Source organism: Hypanus sabinus, chromosome 6 (assembly GCF_030144855.1).
Source record: "Hypanus sabinus isolate sHypSab1 chromosome 6, sHypSab1.hap1, whole genome shotgun sequence".
Lineage (NCBI taxonomy): Eukaryota > Metazoa > Chordata > Chondrichthyes > Myliobatiformes > Dasyatidae > Hypanus > Hypanus sabinus.
Window position 1 is genome coordinate 158197269 of NC_082711.1, and position 21230 is coordinate 158218498.

Genomic DNA, 21230 nt, shown 5'->3' on the forward strand with positions numbered 1-21230 from the left:
CATTCACTGATATTAAATTGAACTCGCTGTACAAAAAAAACTTGTCCTGTACATCTCCTTTGAATCCTCCCCACCACCCACCCCACCTTAAATGCATGCCCTCTAACATTAGACATTTTCACCCTGGGAAAAGATCCTGGCTGTCTAACTCTTTCACTGCTTCTCATAATTTCATACACTTCTATTCAGAGGATATAAAATATCCCCACAGTATTTTCATCTGACAGTCTTTAGTATTATCTTGAAGTTGGAATTGTGTTACTTAAATCCAAGTTTCTTTAACCACTGTACTCTTGAGTAAAAACTCTTTTCATTGAGTTCACCCTTATCTCTAAGATGCTTCAATTTCACAAAGAACCCTTTCCAATCTTGGTGACTTGCCTATCGTGGCAACTGCTACTTAGTGTTCTTGCTTTGCTAAATGATACCTTTTAGGGCCAAGTGAGCCACAAGTTTTCCCTGTTGTCTGCAGCAGAGTCTGGTCACAGTTCACATGGATTTTGAATTATATTTTATTATCTTATTGGTGGTAATATTTAGCTTTTTATGCTTTGTGTGATATAATATTGGGGGTGCACTGTGGTCCAGAGGAACATGGTTTCATGTGGTTGTATATATGTACAGTCGGATGATAATAAACTTGAACTTGAATATTAAAGCTTCAGTTTAGACCAGCAATGTAAAGAACACCAGGTGGGGAAGTGGCTATTCTTTTCCAGCCAGATTTCATGGATGAATTGTGCAATTACCCATTGTCACCTTAATGGGTGTGAGCCATGTAGCCCTGTACACAGTGTGTGTGTGTGTGTGTGTGTGTGTGTGTGTGTGTGTGTGTGTGTGTGTGTGTGTGTGTGTGTGTGTGTGTGTGTGTGTGTGTGTCTGGGCTTGGCTAAACACATTCTCTAAACCATACATCATATCCAAAAGACATGTAGGGAGCAATGTACTCCCATCATTTCTACAATGCTACTTTGTTGTAGTCAATATCAATTGCGCCTGTTCATTATCCAGCTCCCTTTCATCTTGATTTATCCTGCTACTGAGAAAAATATAACTTCCTTGGATTCTACCCTTTACATTCTAGCTGCAACACACTTCTGGTGCTCTTACACTGTTGCATCTTTGGCAAGAGCCTCATAGCCTTCATATGAATTCTGGCTAGACAATGTCATTCTAATACCAAAAGTTGCAAAAAAAAACTTTTATGGTTCAATCTGGAAAAGAGTGAAGTGATACACTTTTGAAGGTCCAACTTTAGGATTCAGTGCAGAGTTAGTAGCAGGATTCTTAGCAATGCAGAGGAACAGAAGGATCTATGGGGTCCATGTCCCTAGATCCCCTAAAGTTGCTGCAGAATTTGTTAGAGTGGTTAAGAAGGCGTATGGTTTGTTGGCATTCAGTAGCCGGGGGATCGAGTTCAAGAGCAGTGAGGTAGTGCTGCAGCTCTGCAAAGCACTGGTTAGAATACATTTGGAGCATTGTGTTTGCTTCGAGTCTCCTCATTATAGGGAGGATGTGGAACGTTTTGAGAGGTTGCCTGCATTACAGAGCATGCCTTATGAGGAAAGGTTGAGTGAACTAGGTAGGGCTTTTGCCTTTGGAGAGAAGCAGGATGAGAGGTTGCTTGACAAAGGTGTACAAGATAAGAGGTATTGACAGAGTGAACAGCCTGCACCATTTTCCCAGAGCAGAAATGGGTAATACGAGAGAGAATAATTTTAAAGTGACTAAAGCAAAGTGTAGGGTAATGTCGGAGGTAGTTCTTTTTACACAGAGAGTGGTGGGTGTGTGGAATACACTGGCAGTGGTCATGGTAGAGGCATCTACATTGGAGACTCTTAGATAGACACATGGATGAAAGAAAAATAAGGGTAACGTAGGAGTAAAGCATTAATTTGATCTTAGAGTAGGTTAACAGTAGGTCAAGAGCTTGTACTGTGCTACACTGCTCTATATTTCATATTCCATGCCTTTTTTCTCTAGAGACAGTCAGCCAAAATTCCCAGCTGCATGGCAACCAAGGTTATGTGTGTGACAGCATTTTGGTTACTGCTCGGCTGCATACCTGCACAATTAGAGGGAACAATGCATTCCATAGATGCTGCCTGAGCTACTGAATTCCTCCAGCATTTTGTGTGTGTTATCATACACTGCCCTTGGGACCATCATCCATCTCCCTCAGGAATATGCATTGACCAAAAAGTAATGGGAGGAGATACGGTGGTCTTTCCTGAGGCTCATCCCGAACAGTTCAGTAACACAGAACTCTGTGATCTGCAGGCTAATGCCAGGAATGCATGCTGACCAAACGCCAACCATTGTTGTAAGATTGTCAGAATGGTGAAAGACTTATGGCCTGCTGAAACCTACCAGTGGCCCAGTCCAAAGAGCAATGCTCCAGACTGTAGCAGCCACACCTAAAACCCTGTTGGGAAAGACCACACCTTAAGGCACTCCTGCCAAACAGCAAGAACCTGTGCCAGAACCATTGGATCTACTGTTCATGAAGTGTGAAGGAAAAATAATGTCATGCTGGTATAAAGTAAATGGAATGGCTTGGTTTGCAATGAGCATTGTAACATGATTATATTGTAAATTTGCACATTTCATGAAGTTTGGAGGGAAAACACCACTAATAATTAAATTGCTAATGGAGTATATGCTGTGTAGATATTGACTTTTCTTTCCACATTTCAACAGTGAAAATACCCCAAATACTACATAGATTGTAAAGTCCTTTGGTGTTCTGGAGTGCAAATCATTATGTAACTTAAAACTGCATCTCAGGATTTTTGAAGTAACTACCACCTCTGCAAAATTATATAATCTCTCCTTGTGTATGAAAGTTACTGTCCATAGATAAAACTTACCTGTGCAATCCCAAATCATTTGCAGAAAGCTGCAATAGGTTCAGAATCATTTTAACATTACTAATATCTGCATCCCAGTGTTTGAGTGTTTGACTGTTTTAGTGTTATTTATTAAACTAGTATTTAATTGCGCAATTTATATGGGGTGTTACTTTAAATTGTTACTTCTGATAATGCCCGTTTAAAAGGTTTTAGAAAAAGAAATCTGATGCGCTCACCTGCTATCACCTGCATTCATCTCCAGACACATAGCAATGTAAATAGCTTATTTCTTTATCCTTTTATAGGATATGGACTCTACTGGTAAAATCAACACTTGTTCCCAATCCAAATTGTGCTTGTGATACTGGTGGTCAGCCTTCTTGAACCACTATGAGCCTTTCAGGGGAGGGCTCTCCCACAGTATTGCCGGGAGAGGAGTTCAACTCATATTCAACTCAGCAATATGTATTTTCAATATCACAGTGGTAACTTGGAAAGAATGTGCAAGCAATTAATTTTCTGTGAACGTTCTGCCTTTGTCCTTCGTGGATGGGGTCAGTGGTTTGGGCGATGTTGTTAGATTAGCACAGATCAGCAACTCCAATATATCTTGTAGAATTGTGTGCATTGCAATGACAGTGCACTGGTGATCAAGGGAAAGGATCCAAATCAAGCAAGTTGCTTTATCCTGACAGTGTCAAACATCTCGAGAGTTGGTGGAGCTCCATTTTTTCTGTCAACTGGAACCTATTCTATCATACCCATAGCTGGACTTTGGAGGTGGTTCTAGGTACCAGGAGTGAGTCCTCGCTGCAAAATAACCTTCTAGGGTCTTCTTTTGTATCCAAATGTGGTGGTGTGCGCTACTATCAGAAGGCTCCTGCACTCGAGAGATAAATCTCTGTCTCAATGATGAGTGAGAGTCTGTAGGTCCTCAAGTCAGAGGTGCTTGGAGAACCGGAGTGGGAGATTGTAACATCGAAACAGTAAGCTGTTGATCTCCCCTCTTACTGTTGCGGGAGTGATATCTCTCTCTCCCCCTCACTAGTGAGAGGCAGCCCGTCTGAGATGTTGAAGTGTTGGGATGGACAGTAATTTTTGATGGATTCTAGATCATAGTCTCACTGGGGGCTTTGCTATTGCTTCCATGGTGGGTGGTGGGGAGTTGATGCTTTCACTGGAGCAAGTGGGGGGAGGGTTGATTCTTTTGCTGCTGCTCATGCATGGGGGAGGGGGCTTTGGGTTGTAGCATTTTCTTCATTCATTCTTTGGATTTTTTTTCCCTATTTCATGGATGTCTGCGAAGAGTAAGAATTTCAGGTTGTATACTCTATACATTCTCAGATATTAAATTGAACCACTTGAACTGTTTGGTCATTGAGGGGTCACAGAATGTTAGTGGAAGGGGACTGGGTGATTGTATTGCCATTTTTTGATGGAGTGAGACTGAGGCTATGGGCCTCCTCCGGCCGCTCCAACTCTGAGTCTATGGACTCAATTTCATTCTGAATGCTGTTGCCTGCTTTTATTGTTTGTACAATTTGTGTTTTTTTTTCTCTCTGTGCATTGGATGTTGGTCTTTTTTTTCAGACTGGGTTCTTTTAGGTTCCTTGTTTTGTGGCTGCCTGTAAGCAGACGAATCTCAAGGTTGTATCCTTTATGCATACTTTGATAATAAATGTACTTTGAAGTGCCCTTTAAATCGGCAGTAAAGCTGCTCACCCCAACGTCCCGAAGGGAATTTGGATGGGCAACGAGTGGCACAGTGCACCCAAAATGCACCCAGAGAGTCAGTGCAGTGATTCCATTGCCTGGTAAGTTCGCACTGACCTATTTCTAAATGGGATTTTAAATATCTTAGAATTATAGGGTCATTGTGAAATTAAAGAGAGCCATTCGACCCATCAAGGCTAAGACTGGAGAAGTAACTATACAAATAGCCTTATTACGGATTTCTATTCATTAATTCAACCTTATTCATACCAGTTCTCCCATCCAAACACACACTCACAAATACCCAGCGCTATTGGTTTATAAATTACAGCGAGTGCCAAATTCATTGTGGAATGTGAAAACAAAGTTCCCTTCAGTAAAAGGCTCTGAAATGTGCTTAACTATTCTACTGACTTCCCCCAGCTCTCTTTGTTCGGCGGAGCAGCCTATAAGAAGGATTGGCGAAGATGAATGCCCCGCCAGGGTGAAAGGAGCGACACAGCTGATGTCAAATCATACGAGGCAACAGGCGATGTCTACCCTCTCTCAGGGAGACGGATCGGGTGCAACATCGACTTTTCAAGGCAGAGTGAGTGCGACACAATTCGCGAGCGGACTCCTAATCCGCCTGCTGGAGAATTTGCTAATCACCAATGTAGACGACGGAAAGAACTAACAACACCTTGGCGCTGTTTTACTTTTACATAAACAATTCTTTAATGGAGTGCCAATAACAAAGTTTCTATTTCAAATTCATATTCATATTCAGAAGTCTCTGCCTTATAAAAATATCATTCAGTTATAAATCCCTGTTGAATGGTCATTCCGTATTTGCTTTCAGTAACCGGCGGGACACGGGATTTTTTAATATCAAGTAGCCTGTTATTGGAGGTATTTCGAATTATGTTCAATGCACAGAGCGGAGGTGATATTGAATTTAATTTCAAAATGTCACAACTGGAATTAGAAGATTTCAGACAAATACTTGATTTCAATAAATTAGTTAAAAAGTTGGAAGTAAATTTATTATCAAAATAGGCGTGTGCCGCCATATACTACACAGAGATTTATTTTCAAAAAGATTCATTTTTAAAAAGCATTCGTTTTTAAAATACTTCCGTCTGTTGTATAGTTCTCACAGTATGTCACAATTAAACGAGATACATAGAAACGCTGCAGGTTGATTGAAAAGATGCACAAAAGTGGGAGTTTCTGAAACTTCCTGACGGAGTTCCATTGCGAGGTTACTATCGGTCACCAAATCCGAGACTCCATTCATTCTCCGGCACAATGGGACGAAAGTGAGGGTTACTGTCGGTTATTCTGGGAACAGCTGAAGAGTCGTGCTTAAGAAATTCCAGGGATTTACTGCGGAGAACACTGTTAGCGAGATTTCATCTAATAAGTGACGGAGACTGCACTGCAAGGTGCATTCATACATTAATCAGGGTAGTATGCAGCGCGGAGGAACCCTCGCCTCAGACATGAAGAGTTTCGCTTGGTTACGCACTCAAGGACATGGTGGTGCAGTTAAACCAAGGATTGAAATAAAAGGAGATTTCTCTGGAATTGCGCGGATAGAAAGCTCTTCTCGCGTGTTTTATTTGACATTGCAGACTTATTGGTGTAAATTGAGCGGAAATCGCGCAGGCAGATTTCGGGACTGGTGAATTTGCTTCATTGGGGGAGGTTGAGTGGATTGGGACTGGATTCGGCAGAATTCAAAACCAATGAGAGATCTAATTCGAGCATGCAAAATCATTAACAGGCGAGATCGACCAAACACAGGAAGGATACTTCCTTGGCCGTGGAGTTTTGGACAGGGAGCAGAGGTTGAGAATGGGAGAGAAATTAGGAAATATTTCTTCACTTAAGGGAGTGGAACCATTGGAATTCTAAAACAAAAGAAAATCTGCAGATGCTGGAAATCAAAGTATTACACACAAAGTTATGGAGGAACTCAGCAGGCCGGGCAGCGTCTATGGAAAAAGAGTAAACAGTCGGCGTTTCGGGCTGAGACCCTCCATCAGGACTGGAAATAAGAGCAGTAGTCAGAGTAAGAGGGCGGGAGAGGGGAGGAAAAAATACTAGATAATAGTTGATAGGTGAAACCGAGAGAGGGAAAGGGGTAAAGAGCTGGGAAATCGAGTGGTGAAAGAGAAAAAAAGGCGGGACAAGGGGGAATCTAATAGGAGAGGACAGAAGGCCACGGGAGAAAGGGAAGGGATAGGAGCACCACAGGGAGGTGATGGCCAGGTAAGGAAGTAAGGTGAGGGAAGTAAATGGGAATAGGGAATGATGAGGGGGGAGGCAATGCCAGAAGTTTGAGAAATCTATGTCGTGCCATCAGGTTGGAGGCTACCCAGACTGACATAAGGTATTGCCCCTCCAACCTGTGTGGTCTCATAGTGGCAGTGGGGAAAGGCCATGGACTGATATGTCGGAATGGGAAGTCGAATTGACATGGGTGGTCACTGGGAGATCCCGCTTTTTTTTCTGGCAGAGGGAGCATAGGTGCTCCCAACCTATGTCGGGCCTCACGGATGTGCAGGAGGCCACAACGGGAGCGCCTGATACAGAAAATGATCCCCACAGATTCAGGTTTCACCTCATCTGGAAGGACGGTTTGGGTCCCTGAATGGTAGTGAGGGACGAGATGTAGGGACGTGTGTGGCGCTTTTTCCCCTTTCAAGGGTAAGTACCAGAAGGAGATCATTAGGGGGGGGGGGTGCGAATGGACAACGGGGTCGCGTAGGCAGCGATCCTTATGGAAAGCAGAAAACGGGGTCGGGGGCGGAGGGCTTGGCGGCAGCATCCCTTTGAAGGTGGCGGAAGTTACGGAGCTGGAGGCCGGTGGCGTGGTAGGTGAAGACAAGAGGAACCCTATCCATGTTGGGGTGGCGGGTGGAGGGAGTGTGAAATGGAGGAGACGCGAGCGAGGGCAGCGTTGATGGTGGAGGAAGGAAAGCCTCTTTATTTTGAGAAGGAGGACATCTCATTAGTTCTGGAATGAAAAAAAAAACCTCTTCTTGAGAGCAGATGCGGCAGAGACGGGGGAATTGAGAGAAGGGAATAGCATTTTTACAAGTGACAGGGTAGGAAGAGATACTGTCCAGGTAGCTCTGAGATTCTTTGGAATTCTCTTCTCTGGAAGGCAGCAGAGGCTCAGTCCCGGTGTTCATTCTATTTATGGGCATTAAGGAAATCAGGAGTAATGTGGATTGTGTTGAAGAATGGCGTGGAGAAGAATATCAACCAGAATATTAAGGAAGAGCAAAATAGACTCGAAAGATGCTGGTTATCTCCCATTCCCAATTCTTTGCTCTTTAATTTCCACACACTGAGTTGCTTAGAGCTGCATTGCATTGGTACGGCCCTTCAAATCCAGTTTAAATACTGAAAGCATATTTAATATGCAGCAAAAAAATTAAATACACCCGTTCAATCGATCCAATCAAAATGAAAGTACGAAATATATCCTACGCAAGAATTATGTATCTATATGTCTAAATATCCATTTCTTTCTCTTCTCTCTCTCATGTAGAGCGTGTGTATGTATGTGTGTGTGAGTGCGTGTATATGTGTGTGTGTGTGTGTGTGTGCGTGCGCACTGTATATACTGTATATTAAGTCCACAGATACCAGAAATCTAAAACAAATCAGAAAATTCTGCAAAATTCAGCACAGACAGCATCTATGGAAGGAGAAGCGGTGTTAATGTTTAAAGCAGAAGGGTTTTCTGCTGAGTACATGTACCATTAATCATCAGAGTCGGTCTTTAAAGAACGGGGTTCCTTTCCTCCATCATTAATGCTGTCCTCGTCCGCTTCTCCTCCATTTCCCCACATCCGCGCTCACCGCCTTAAAAGTGATAAAGTTCCTCTTATTCTTACCTACTACCCCATGAGCCTCCATATCCAACACATTATTCTCCACAATCTCCAGAAGGATCCTACCTTCAAACACATCTTTATCTCACCCCCTTCTTTCCACAGAAATCGCTCTCGTAGCGATTCCCTTGTCCATTCGGCCAATCCCAATAATCTCCTTCCCGGCATTTATCCCAGCAAGCGGCCAAGCTACTACACCTGCCTATACACCTCCTCCCTTACCACCACTCAGGGCCTCAAACAGCCCTTCCAGTTGAGGCAGCACACCACCTGTAAATCTGCTGGGATCGAATATTGCGTCCGGTGCTCCCAATACGGCCTCGTCTACATTGGTGAGACCCGCCGGAAATTGGGGGACTGCTTCGTCGAGCACTTCTGCTCCATCCGCCAAAATCGGAACTTCCCGGTGGCCAAATACCTTAATTGTCATTCCCATTTCCATTTCGACATGTCGGTCCATGGCTTCCTCTTATCCCACGGTGAGGCCACCCTCAGTATTGCACTGTTAAATTCCATGTAGGTAGCCTCCAATCCAATGCCATGAGTAGCAATTTCTGGTTCGAGTGAAAAATATCCCTCTCCTTCCCCTCTTCTTCTATTCCCTACTCTGGCCTCTTACATTTTCTCACCTGCCTATCACCTCCCCCTGTGTCTCCTCCTCCTTCTCTTTCTCCTATGGTCCACTCTCCTCTCCTATCAGATTCCTTCCTCCCCAGCCCTTTCCCTTTCCTACTCACCTGCAATCTACTGTTCCCCCTCCCACCCACCTTTTTATTCTGGCGAAGGGTCATGAAGAAGGGTCTCGGCCCGAAATGTCGACTATTTCATCCTTTCTATTGATGTTGCCTGACTTGCTGAGTCCTTTCAGCAATTTGCTTGTTACATGTTCATTTTATCTCGGATTTTCTGCATCTGCATTTTCATTTCCTGTGTCATTGTAGCGCTGAATGCATTCGATAACTTCATTTGTGAATGGAGTAATTCAAGTAGTCTGTGTAATTATAGCAATCAATGCATGTAGTTTCACTAAATGAAATTATACCAAACATAGCTTCCGCAGTAAATCCCGCGACTTTATGAACGACAACACACCAGCTGCTCCTTGGAATAACCCACAGTAACCCCTTCGCTTTAGCTCCATTAGGCGAAGACTGAACGGAACCTCGAACTCCGATAGTCAGTGACCGATAGTTACCCCAATACCCCTCGCCCTGAAACCCTTTCCACAAATACTGCCCGATCCACCAGATGTTGGCAGTATCTTCCATTAGAATGTCAAAACAAAAAATACCCGCCAGATGTAATCAGAAACATTAAACCATTGGTGAAAATCACTCTGAGAGAGAAAAGAATTCCCGGGTCCGTCACCTCGATTTATTTCTCCTTACCCGCCACCGGCTGATCCTTTGTAATCACAATTCGATCACCGGTTTGAAAGTAGCCCCCGGGGCACAGGAGGGAAGAAAACTTCAACGGGCATTACCAGAGGAACAATCAGTGTGAACTTTTTTGCAAATGATCTGTGTTATTTCGACGCTGGCAGTGCTCAAGCGTTTTCCTGTTCAGTTCAACGTCTCAACAGTTAGATTGGTATGTTTGGTGTACAATTGTAGTAAATTCAATCACGTTAATTGGTTTTATCAGGATCGGGGGGGGGGGGGGGAGAGAACACCAAAGGACGGTGTGCAGTCGTAAGAAGGACGGTTGTCTTGCGTGAGATGTTCGAACGTGGAGACACAGAATCAGATTTACAGCTCCGGATACATGCGCTTAGTTCGCGTGTAGAAAGAGTTACAGCAATTACCGAAAGCACCCAGCTCCTTCATGTCCAAAGAGTTAACGGGATATGTAGCCAACGCTGAAATAGAAGCAATTCCCTCCGATTCCAGAAAACTAACAATGAAGATCCGACAGGCCTCCTGGCTGAAAAGTACTAGCTGTGAATGTTAACGGGTCTGTGCATAATTCACTGCGTTTGGAGAGCGAGCCAGGGAGCGCGGGTGATATTCACAGTGCACGTCGCGTAACAAGGTAAGGAGGACTCGCTCTGATTTGGAAACGTTTGTGTTTTATTTGACTATTTTAAAGTAATTTTGTTTAGCAAAAGTAAGTAGAGATCCCGTTAATGTGTGTACAGACCTAAATTGATTCTGAGCTGATCAATGCTTGGTTTTTAAGATTCTGATCTTGGTTTTCAAATCCTTCCGGACTGCATTCTTCTTTTTCTCTGAATCTCCTCCAGCCTTATACTTTCCCACGTTGCCTGCACAGCTCCATTACTAGTTCTCTACATATTCTTTATTATAAACGCATTAACCTTGGCTTTATGCCTTAGCTTCTCCGAAACTAGGCTCCAGAATTCCCTCCTTAAATCTCCCTTTATCCCTAACTCTCTTCCTCCATTAAGGTAACTTTAAAACCATCCAGGCTGCTCAAATTAATGCTCACATGTTCTTTTGGTTCCTTATTCAGAAAATCTATGTAATAATGTTTCTGTGAAGCGGCTTGAGTTATTTATAGGCCAGAGCATATCCACCTCTGGCCAAGGGTTCTGTGAAGAATAACTTCGAGTGTTGGTGGATTGTAGTTGACGGTCTGTGGGTGAGGAGAAAGATGCAAGGGCCCGTGTCGCTGTTTATCCAGGGCAGCTGCGTGAAAGAGGACTCTCTGATCTACAGGCTGTTCCCAGGGACACACACACACACACAGATGGACATCAAGTGCTGCTGGAAGATCACGCAGGCAGTGAAAGGCGCCCTTTGGTCTGCCCGAAAGCTGTTGGTTTGCTAGCGCGTTGAGATCTCCATAGAGGAATGACACCGACCGGCACATTCCAGACTGTAGGAGGATCCGCTGAGGGACATACTGAAGCCGTCATGGTCCCGTCTGGCAATTCCCCATCTTGCTATTACCCTCTTAATTGGGCCTTAATCCTGGTCCAACCGGACCCCTCTCATCGATTTATTGTTGAATTTGACGCCTCCGACTCCAGGGTAGGAGCAGTCCTGTCCCACCGATCAAGTCCGGATGAAAAGCTTCATCCCTGTGCCTTCTTTTGGTGAATCGGGAACTACAGGCGCTCAAGCTAGAATTGGAGGAGTGGAGGCACTGGCTGGAGGAGGCGGAACACCCGTTCATTGTTTGGACTGATCATAAGAGCCTGGGATATATTCAGACCGCCAAACGTTTGACCTCCCGCCAGGTCCGTTGGGCATTATTTTTTGGACGGTCCTAGTTTTCCCTCGCATGCCATCCTGGGTCCAAGAACGGGAAGCCGGACGCGCTCTCCCGCCAGTACAACTCCAAGGAGGACACTTCCAGCCCGGAGACTATCCTCCCACCATCCTGTGTGATGGCGACCCTCACTTGGCAGATAGTAAAGGAAGCCCAACAGGATGACCCGGCACTTGGACCCGCCGATCGCCTTTTTGTGTCTGATTCCGTCAGGTCTCAGGTTCTCTGGTGGGGGCACACATATCGGTTCGCCTGCCACCCCGGGAGTGATCGGAAACTGGCTCTCCTGAAAAGACACTTTTGGTGGCCGTCCATGGAGGCGGATACCCGTTCCTATGTCCCTGCATGTTCCGTCTGTGCCCGGGGAAAAGCCTCTCATCGGCCACCTGCGGGATTACTTCGTCCTCTAACTGTCCCTGGTCGCACATCGCCTTAAATTTCGTCACTGGTCTACCCCCTTCACATGGACACACCACCACACTCACCGTGGTTTTCCAATATGGTGCACTTTGTAGCCCTCCCTAAACTGCCTTCTGCTCAGGAAACCGTCTGCCACGTCTTCCGCCTCCACGGAATTCCCGCGGACACCGTCTCCGATCGAGGTCGCCGTTTCATCTCGCAGGTATGGAAGGCCTTCTGTCAAGCCTTAGATGCCTCGGTCAGCCTTCGGCCCACAGACGAGCGGGCAAACGGAACGGGTCAACCAGGACCTGGAGGCGACGCTACGTGGTACAACAGCCACAACCCGTCTACCTGCAGTGATCACCTCGCGTGGGTCGAGTACGCCCACAGCTCTCTGGTTAGTACTGCCATCGGGGGGTCTCCCTTTGAGTGCTCCCTTGGGTACCAACCCCCGCTGCTCCCCGCGCAAGAGGCGGAGATTGCGGTACCGTCTGTTCAGGCCCATATCGATCGGTGCCGCTCAGATCAGCCGATCGCAATAGGAGGATTGCCGATCGACACAGGGCTCCTGCGCCTGAGTACCGACGTGGGCAGGTGGTGTGGCTTTCATCCAAAATCATCCCTCTCAAAAACATTTAAAAAAACTCGCCCCTCGCTTCCTGAGCCTTTCGAGGTCGAAAGTGTCACCAGCCCCACAGCAGTCTGACTTAAACTACCAAGATCTATGCACAACCACCCTATTTTTCAGGCTTCCACCCCTCCACCCGCCGGATCATCGACAACTACCCGGCATACACCGTCCGGCGGCTACTAGATGTGCGCCGTCGGGGCAGGGGCCTCCACTACCTGGTCCACTGGGAAGGGCACGGCTCAGAGGAGCGTTTCTGGGTTCGACGCTTCTTCATCCTGGACTCCTCCCTCATCCAAGACTTCCATCGGGATCATCCGGACAAGCCTAGAGGATCGCCTAGAGGCTCCCGTTTGGGTGGGTGGGGGGGGGGGGTTACTGTCATGGTCCTGTCTGACAATTCCCCATCTTGCTATTACCTCCTTAATTGGGCCTTAATCCTTTGTCTGTTTTCCAATCATTTCCAGTTCCACTAATTACAGCACACTTGGTTCCCATTAGCGAACATAGGATAAAACTTGGGTGTCACAGCCATGCCTTGTCAGTTCGTTGGTCGACTCTAGTGTGAATAAACCTCCTTTCCTGATTCCTTAGGACTGTCAGTTCTAAGCTCTGTGTCATTTCCTGGATACTCTACGTTAACCTTGTCTCTGTGTAAAGACTCTCCTGGATACCGGTTCCCCATTTGCGACGGTGCTAACGCCTCACGACTCTGCCTCCGCGCCTGTGTCCTGCACTTGGGTTTGTCCTCAGCCTCGTCCTTGCAACAGAAGCATACTGCAGCTAACACAAGAGCTCGGCAGGGAAAAGCCATAATGAAGAGTTCTTCTGCTATTGGACAGGTAATGGCCGGGTTGGGTGAGGAAGTCCGTTGAATACCACGCCAGGGGGTCCCGTGAGTGACAAGTCCTACTGGGTATGAAGAGTGTATTAGAACACTACTTAATGTAAGGACTATGGACGTAACAATGAAAAGGCTTTGCATGGCTTATTCTTGTAAATATGTTTCATTTTGAATAAAGTTTATTTTGATATAACTGGAGATCCTGTGTACCCATCTCCCCCTCCGGCATGGATCTGGTCCAATATCTTCTAAGATCTAACCTGGGCCCAACATACAAGTGGCACAACAGAGGCTATATTTCACTAGGAGTTTGGGGAGACTTGGTATGTCACAGAATTCTGCAGATGTACCGTGGAGAGCATTCCAGCTGGTTGCATCATCTATGGTAAGGAGGGGCCACTGTAAAGGTTCGGAAAAAGACTGCAGCAAGTTGTAAACTCAGTTCCATCATGGCTGCTAACCTCCCCAGCATTGAGGATGCTTTAAAAAGGTGACATGCCTCAAAAAGATGGCTTCCATCATCAATGACCCCTTCACCCAAGACATGCCCTCTTCTCATTGCTGCCATCAAGGAAGAGGTACAGGAACCTGAAGACACACACTCAACATTTCAGGAACAGCTCATTCACCTCCACCATCATATTTCTGAATGGACAGTGCACCCATGAACACTACCTCACTATTTTTTGCACTACTTAATTTGATTTTTTAAAAATATTTTTATTGTAATTTTATAGTTTTAAATTTATGTATTGAATTGGACTGCTGCCACAAAACAACACATTGCAGGACACATGCCAGTGAAACTTCCAGTAAAGATGGTGCCTGTGTACAATGTTCCTTTGGTAGATCATGAAACTGTATATTTCACTTCTATGTCTTTTACATTTGTTTTTCTACTTGGATATGATTCTGGGACTGTTGGAGCCTGTGATTTGCTATTTGGAGATTGTTTGGGTGTTCCAGCAGTCTATGGTCTCTGAGAAGATTCTGGAAGGCAGAGACAGAGTACACAAACCTCATGGTGGGCTGGCTGCAGGACAGCACACGGGCCAGTGTTCGACCTCATTTCGCTATTTAAAGCTTCCATTGTTCGTCGATTAATGTGATGATAAAATCAGAAGTTTGGAGATCTTTTGGGTGTTCCAGTGCTCTGCAGCCTTCGAGAGAATCCCAGGAGACCAAAGTCTGTGTGCGAATCTAGTGGCAAGCAGGCTGTGGGATGGGCTCAAACTGATGTTCGACTCCATTTCGCCAATTAAAGCCCCCATTGTGTACCGATTAAAGCGACATGACAGATTAAAGCATAGAACCGAAGTCAAAAGTCATATTTTTATTTCCAAGATGTTCTCAGAGTTATTAACAGTAGAAGGTAGGAGCTGATAGAAGTTGCTATTGACCAAGAAGCTTTGCAATGAATGGCTGAGCTAGATGTCTGCCAGGTAATCAAGACTGTGCTCTTTGGATAAACAGAAGGAGGGAAGAATGTTACAACGTGTGAGCAAAAAAAGGGCTTGACTGAACTGGATCAAGGATGAAGAATCTTGTTACAAGAATATTTAGACAAAAAGCTATCCAAATGAAGTTTGTAAGTGTATTTCTAAATGGGCGGGGGAGATTTCTATTTCTGGGGGATAAAATATACTGTGGGATTAAAATGGCGAACATGGGAACAAGAGGAAGCCATTCAATGCCATCTAATAAAGTTATGTTTAACTTGATGACTAACTACACAAATCCCACCTTTCCCCCATAACCCTTGACACTGGCATACAAAAACCAATCAAGCTTGGGTTCGAATATGAGCGGGCATCAGATGCAGGAAAAGGCACGGGTAATAGAGACAAGGACACAATGGAGTCAATCTTCACTGATTGAGATAACAGGAACAGAGAGAATCTGTGAACGGCTGTGAAAATGGGCAGGACAGCAAAGAAGAAATAGAAGATTCAAGGAGGACAAGGTCAAAGCACTGAAAAAAGAAGTAATTCGAAAGAATAGAGAATCTGTGACAGACGCAAAGAAATATATTTCTTCAAAAATTTGGCTGACTGAATAAACGTAAGAGAAATTCATTGCTGAATGTTGAGTCTTATCAGAGACAGTGTCAACAGGATACATACAATATCAAATGCTACAAAAATAGGAAGGACATTACTGGAAATAAATGATGAAAACAGGTTTATTTCTTCTAATTATGAGGGGGTATGGTATTTCTTTATTGACCAGAAAATATTATTTACACGGTGTATATGCCTAGAAGTAGTTTATCTACAAATAGTATTCTACATGACATTCAGAAGATATTTTTTGTTGATATGTTGGATTTACATCCAAGTGAGATATATCCAATATATGAACAAAAAATGGGTAAGTTAAATGAGTGGGTTTAATTTCCAGTAATACTACTACACTGACCACTTAAGCATAAGAGGGGATAATAGTTATAGATGAAAATTTTAAACAAAGAATGTTTTCTTTTCTCTCCATCACTGAATATTACTGTTTTGACTTGTTGCCACAATTATATACAGAACAGGTTCTGAAATATAGTCTCATAAAAACCGGTTGGAGTTCTGTTAGAGTCAGTGACCTACAAAATGCAATAATTGTTATGTGATCCAACCAGCCAGTTAATTAGACAAAAACTCAAGCGCTAATCCGATTTATGCAAATTCCTTTCAAGTCTTAATTTAATCACTTCGGTTTATTGGAACTTGGACATGACCACACTGCGATCAGCAGCATTTTCATTCTCAACTAGTACATGGCTCATGTGACTGAAAGGGAATGAAAATGATTCCAAGGCTTTCTCTAACTGCTTGGTCATAGGGAAACATCCTAGGAATACAGCTTGGGGTGTTCCGAATTTCAGAGTTCAATTCTGGCGCTGTTCTGTAAGGAGTCTCTGTAAGTCCTCCCTGTGGAATGCATGAGTTACCCCCTGGTGCTCTGGTTTCCTCCCAAGATGCACTGGGTAGGTTAATTGGTCATTGTAAGTTGTCCCGTGATTAGGTGAGGGTCAATCAGGGTTGTGGGGTGGCTGGGATGGCATGGCTCAAAGGGCCCACTCTGTGCTGTATCACTAAATAAGTAAAATAACCAGCAGAATAAGGGTAGCAGGTGTCCAACACTACACAAGGTAGAGCTTGTTACTGCAGTATTGGAGTAATGATTTGGATGATTTTCCAGTGTCCCTGATGACCATAACTGCAGGAAGGGCAGCCAGCTGCAGCTTCTAACAATCCGCATTGAGTTGGATCTGGAACTCTTGAGGTAAGACTCTTGGCAGTGTGGAGGATCAGAGGGATCTCAGTGTCCGAGTCCATAGGACACTTAAAGCAGCTGCACAAGTTGACTCTGTGGTTAAGAAGGCATGAGGTGCATTGGCCTTTATCAATCGTGGGATTGAGTTTAGAAGCAAAGAGCTGATGTTACAGTTATATAGGATCCCGGTCAGACCCTACTTGGAGTACTGTGCTCAGTTCTGGTCGCCTCCCTACAGGAAGGATGTGGAAACTATAGAAAGTGTGCAGAGGAGATTTACAAGGATATTGCCTGGATTGGGGAGCATGCCTTATGAAAACAGGTTGAGTGAACTTGGCCTTTTCTCCTTGGAGCGACGGAGGATGAGAGGTGACCTGATAGAGGTGTATAAGATGATGAGAGTCATTGATTGTGTGGATAGAAAGAGTCTTTTTCCCAGGGCTGAAATGACTAGCATGAGAGGGCACAGTTCTAAGGCGCCTGGAAGTAGGTTCAAAGGAGAAGTTAGGGGTAAGTTTTTTATGCAGAGAGTGGTGAGTGCGTGGAATGGGTTACCATCGATGGTGGTGGAGACAGATACAATAGGGTCTTTCAAGAGCTCCATGTACTTATCCAGGAGTCTTCGAAAAATAGAGGGCTATGGGTAACTCTAGGTAATTTCTAAGGTAACGACATGTTTGGCACAGCTTGTAGGTTTTCTATATTTCTAACTCCCCATCATTCAGGAGGTGATAGATAGGACATGTAGAGAGGTTGGTACAGGACACAAGAAACTGGGTGACAGTCAGGAAGGGGAAAGGGGTTAAGGAGCCATTGCAGAGTACTCCTGTGGCCATCCCCCTCAACAACAGGTATATCACTTTGGATACTGTTGGGGGTGGGAGTGGGGTTGACCTAACAGAGGAAAGTCACAGTGGATGGATCTCTGGCACTAAGCCAGGCTCTGCAAATCAGAAGGGAGAGTGGTGGGGGAGAAGAGGCACTCTGTGGTGTTAGGTGAGTTGTTAGTTAGGGGAACAGACAGGAGGTTCTGTGGGTGCGAACAAGATTCCCAGATGGCATTGGTTGTGAGCGTTTGGAATATCTCGAATCGAGTCTTCAGCATTCTTAAGCAGGAGGGTGAACAGCCAGAAGTTGTTGTCAATGTAGGTACCGATGATAGGATGAGGGACAAGGTTCTGTGTAGGGAGTTCAGGGAGATTAGTGCTAATTTAAACAGTAGGTTGTGATCTCAGGATTACTACCTGTGCCATGTGCTAGTGAGGCCAGAAGTAGGAAGATTATATAGTTTAATATGTGGTTAAGGAGATGGTGTAGAAGAGAGGGCATAAGATTTTTGGATCATTGGGCTCTCTTCCAGGGAAGGTGGGATCTGTACAGAAGGGATGGTTTGCACCCAAACTGGAGGAGGACTAATATCCCAGGGGGAAGGTTTGTTAATGCTGCAAGGTGTGGTTTAAAGTGGAGTTGCAGGGAGATGGGAACCAGAGTGCCAGAACAGTTAGTGGAGACGTTGTGGAGGCAAATGTTCGTAAGACCTCAGACACAGTTAGGAATCAAAAGGATGAGCATGGTGCAACTAGTGTACTGAACTGTGTATATTTCAATGCAAGAAGTATCGTAGGAAAGGCGGATGGTAGTGCTGAAGATGAGGTAGCTGGTTTACAAACAGAGGCAATGTGTAGTGAGGAGATGCTGTTGATAGGGCAAAATTGCAGTTAAAAGGATGAGTTTGCAGCATAAAAGGCGGACAAAATCAAAAAGGGTGAATACAGGACTGAAGGAGTTATATTTGAATGTGCGCAGTATTCAGAATGAGGTATATGAACTTATAGCACAGTTGCAGATTGGCTTGTATGATATTGTGGACGTCACTGAATCATAGCTAAATGAAGATTATAGCTGGGAGCTTCATGTCCAAGGATACACATGGTATCAAATGGACAGGGAGGAACACAGAGTTGCTCTGTTGGTAAAAATTGAAATCAAATCATTAGAAAGAGGTGAGTTAGGGTCAGAAGGTGCTGGATCATTGTGGATATAGCTAAGGAACTGCAAGGGTAAGAAGAACCTGATGGGAATTGTATACAGACCCCAAACAGTAGTAAAGATGTGCTCTACAAATGACAACTGGAGATAGAAAAGGCATGCCAAAAGGGCAAAGTTGCAATTGTCATGGGGGATTTCAATATGCAGGTAGATTGGGAAAATTGGGTTGGTACTGGATTCTAGGAGGGAGAATTTCTAAAGAGACTACAAGATGGCTGAGCCCACTAAAGGATATGCTATTCTGGATTGGGTGTTGTACAATGAACTAGAATTGATTAGAGAGCTTAAGATAAAAGAACCTTTAGTGTGAGGTAATCATAATATAATCAAATTCACCCTGAAATTTGAGAAAGAGAAGCTAAAGTCAGATGTATCAGTATTACAGTGCAGTAAAGGAAGTTACAGAGGCATGAGAGTGGAGTTGGCCAGAATTGATTGGAAAAGAACACAATTTCTGGAAGCAATTCAGAAGGCACAGCATATATACAGTACATACCAAAGAGGAGGAAGTATTCTGAAGGCAAGATGACACAACTGTGGTTAAAAAGAGAAGTCAAAACCAACATAAAAGCCAAAGAGAGGGATATAATGGAGCAAAAATACTGAGAAGTTAGAGAATTGGGCAACTTTTCAAAACCAACAGAAGGCAACTAAAAAGTCATTAAGAAGGTGAAGATGGAATACAAAAGTAAGCTAGCCAGTAATATTAAAGAGAATACTCAAAGTTTCTTCAGACACAAAGTGTAAAAGAGAGGTGAGAGTGGATATCGGACCGCTGGAGAACAATGCTGGAAAGGTAGTAATGGGGGAGGAACTGAATAAATATTTTGTATCAGTCTACACTGTGGAAGACACTAGCAGTGTGGTGGAAGTTCCAGGTGTCAGGGGTCATGATGTGTGTGAAGTTACCATGAATAGAGAGAAGATACTTGGGAAGCTGAAACATCTGAAGATAGATGATTCACCTGGACCAGATGGTGTACCCCCCAAGCTTCTGAAAGAGGTGACTGAAGAGATTGTGGAGGCATTAGTAATGATCTGTCAAGATTACTAGCTTCTGGAATTGTTCCAGAAGACTGGAAAATTGCAAATACCATTGCACTTTTCAAGAAGGGAGAGAGGCAGAAACTCTAGACCAGTTAGTCTGATCTCAGTGGTTGGGAAGATGTTGGGGTTGATTGTTAAGGATGAGGTCTCAGGGTATTTGCAACCATATGATAAAATAGGCTGTAGTCAGCATGATTTCCTCAAGGGAAATTCTTGCCTGACATATCTGTTGAAATTCTTTGAGGAAATAACAAGCAGGATAGACAAAGGAGAATCAGTTGATGTTGTGTACTTGGATTTTCAGAAGGTCTTTGTCAAGGTGCCACACACGAGACTGCTTAACAAGCTACAAGCCTATGGTATTACAGGAAAGATTCTAGCATGGATAAAGCAATGGCTGATTGACAGGAGACAAAGAGTAGGAATAAAGGGGAGTGGTAAATCTGTGGAATTCTTTGCCACAGGCAGCTGTGTCGACCGTCTTTATGTATATTTAAGGCAGAGGTTGATAGATTCTCGATTGGTGAGGGCATGAAGGGATACAGGGAGAAGGCAGGAGATAGGGGCTGAGAGGAAAATAGGATCAGTCATGATGAAATAGTGGAGCAGATTCAATGGGCCAAATAGCCTAATTCTGCTCCTGTACCTTATGGTCCTATGGTCTTATACTGCATTGAACTTCTAACTCACCTGGCTTCCAGTCCATTCAGCTCAACTGGCCAACTATTGACTGCAAAATCATCAGAAAGTTAACTGTGCAAAATTAAATAGTCACTATGCCCGGGACTAGTAATGTTGGGACTGCTACTTTTCACGTTATATATTAATGATCTGGATGATGGAACTGTGTGCTTTGTGGCCAAGTTTGCAGATGTTTGCAAACGTAGGTGGAATGGCAGGTAGTGTTGAGGAAGCAAACAATCTGCTGAAGGACTTGAACAGATTAGGAAAAAGGGCAAAATAGTGGCAGATGGAACACAGTGTAGGGAAATGTATGGCCATGCACTTTTACAGAAAGACTATATAAGAAAGACTTTTATAGAAAGACTAGCATAGACTAGTTTCTAAACAGGGACTGAAATCTGAAGTTCAGAGGGGACTTGGGAGTCCTGCTTCAGGATTCCCTAAAGGTTAACTTGTAGGCTGAGTCGATAGTAAGGAAGGCAAATGCAGGCAGACTAGAATATTAAAGGAAGGATGTAATGCTGAGGTTTCATAAGCAAAGGTCAGACCACATTTGGAGTATTGTAGACAGTTTTGGGACCATAACTAAGAAAGAATGTTCTGGCATTGGAGATGATCTA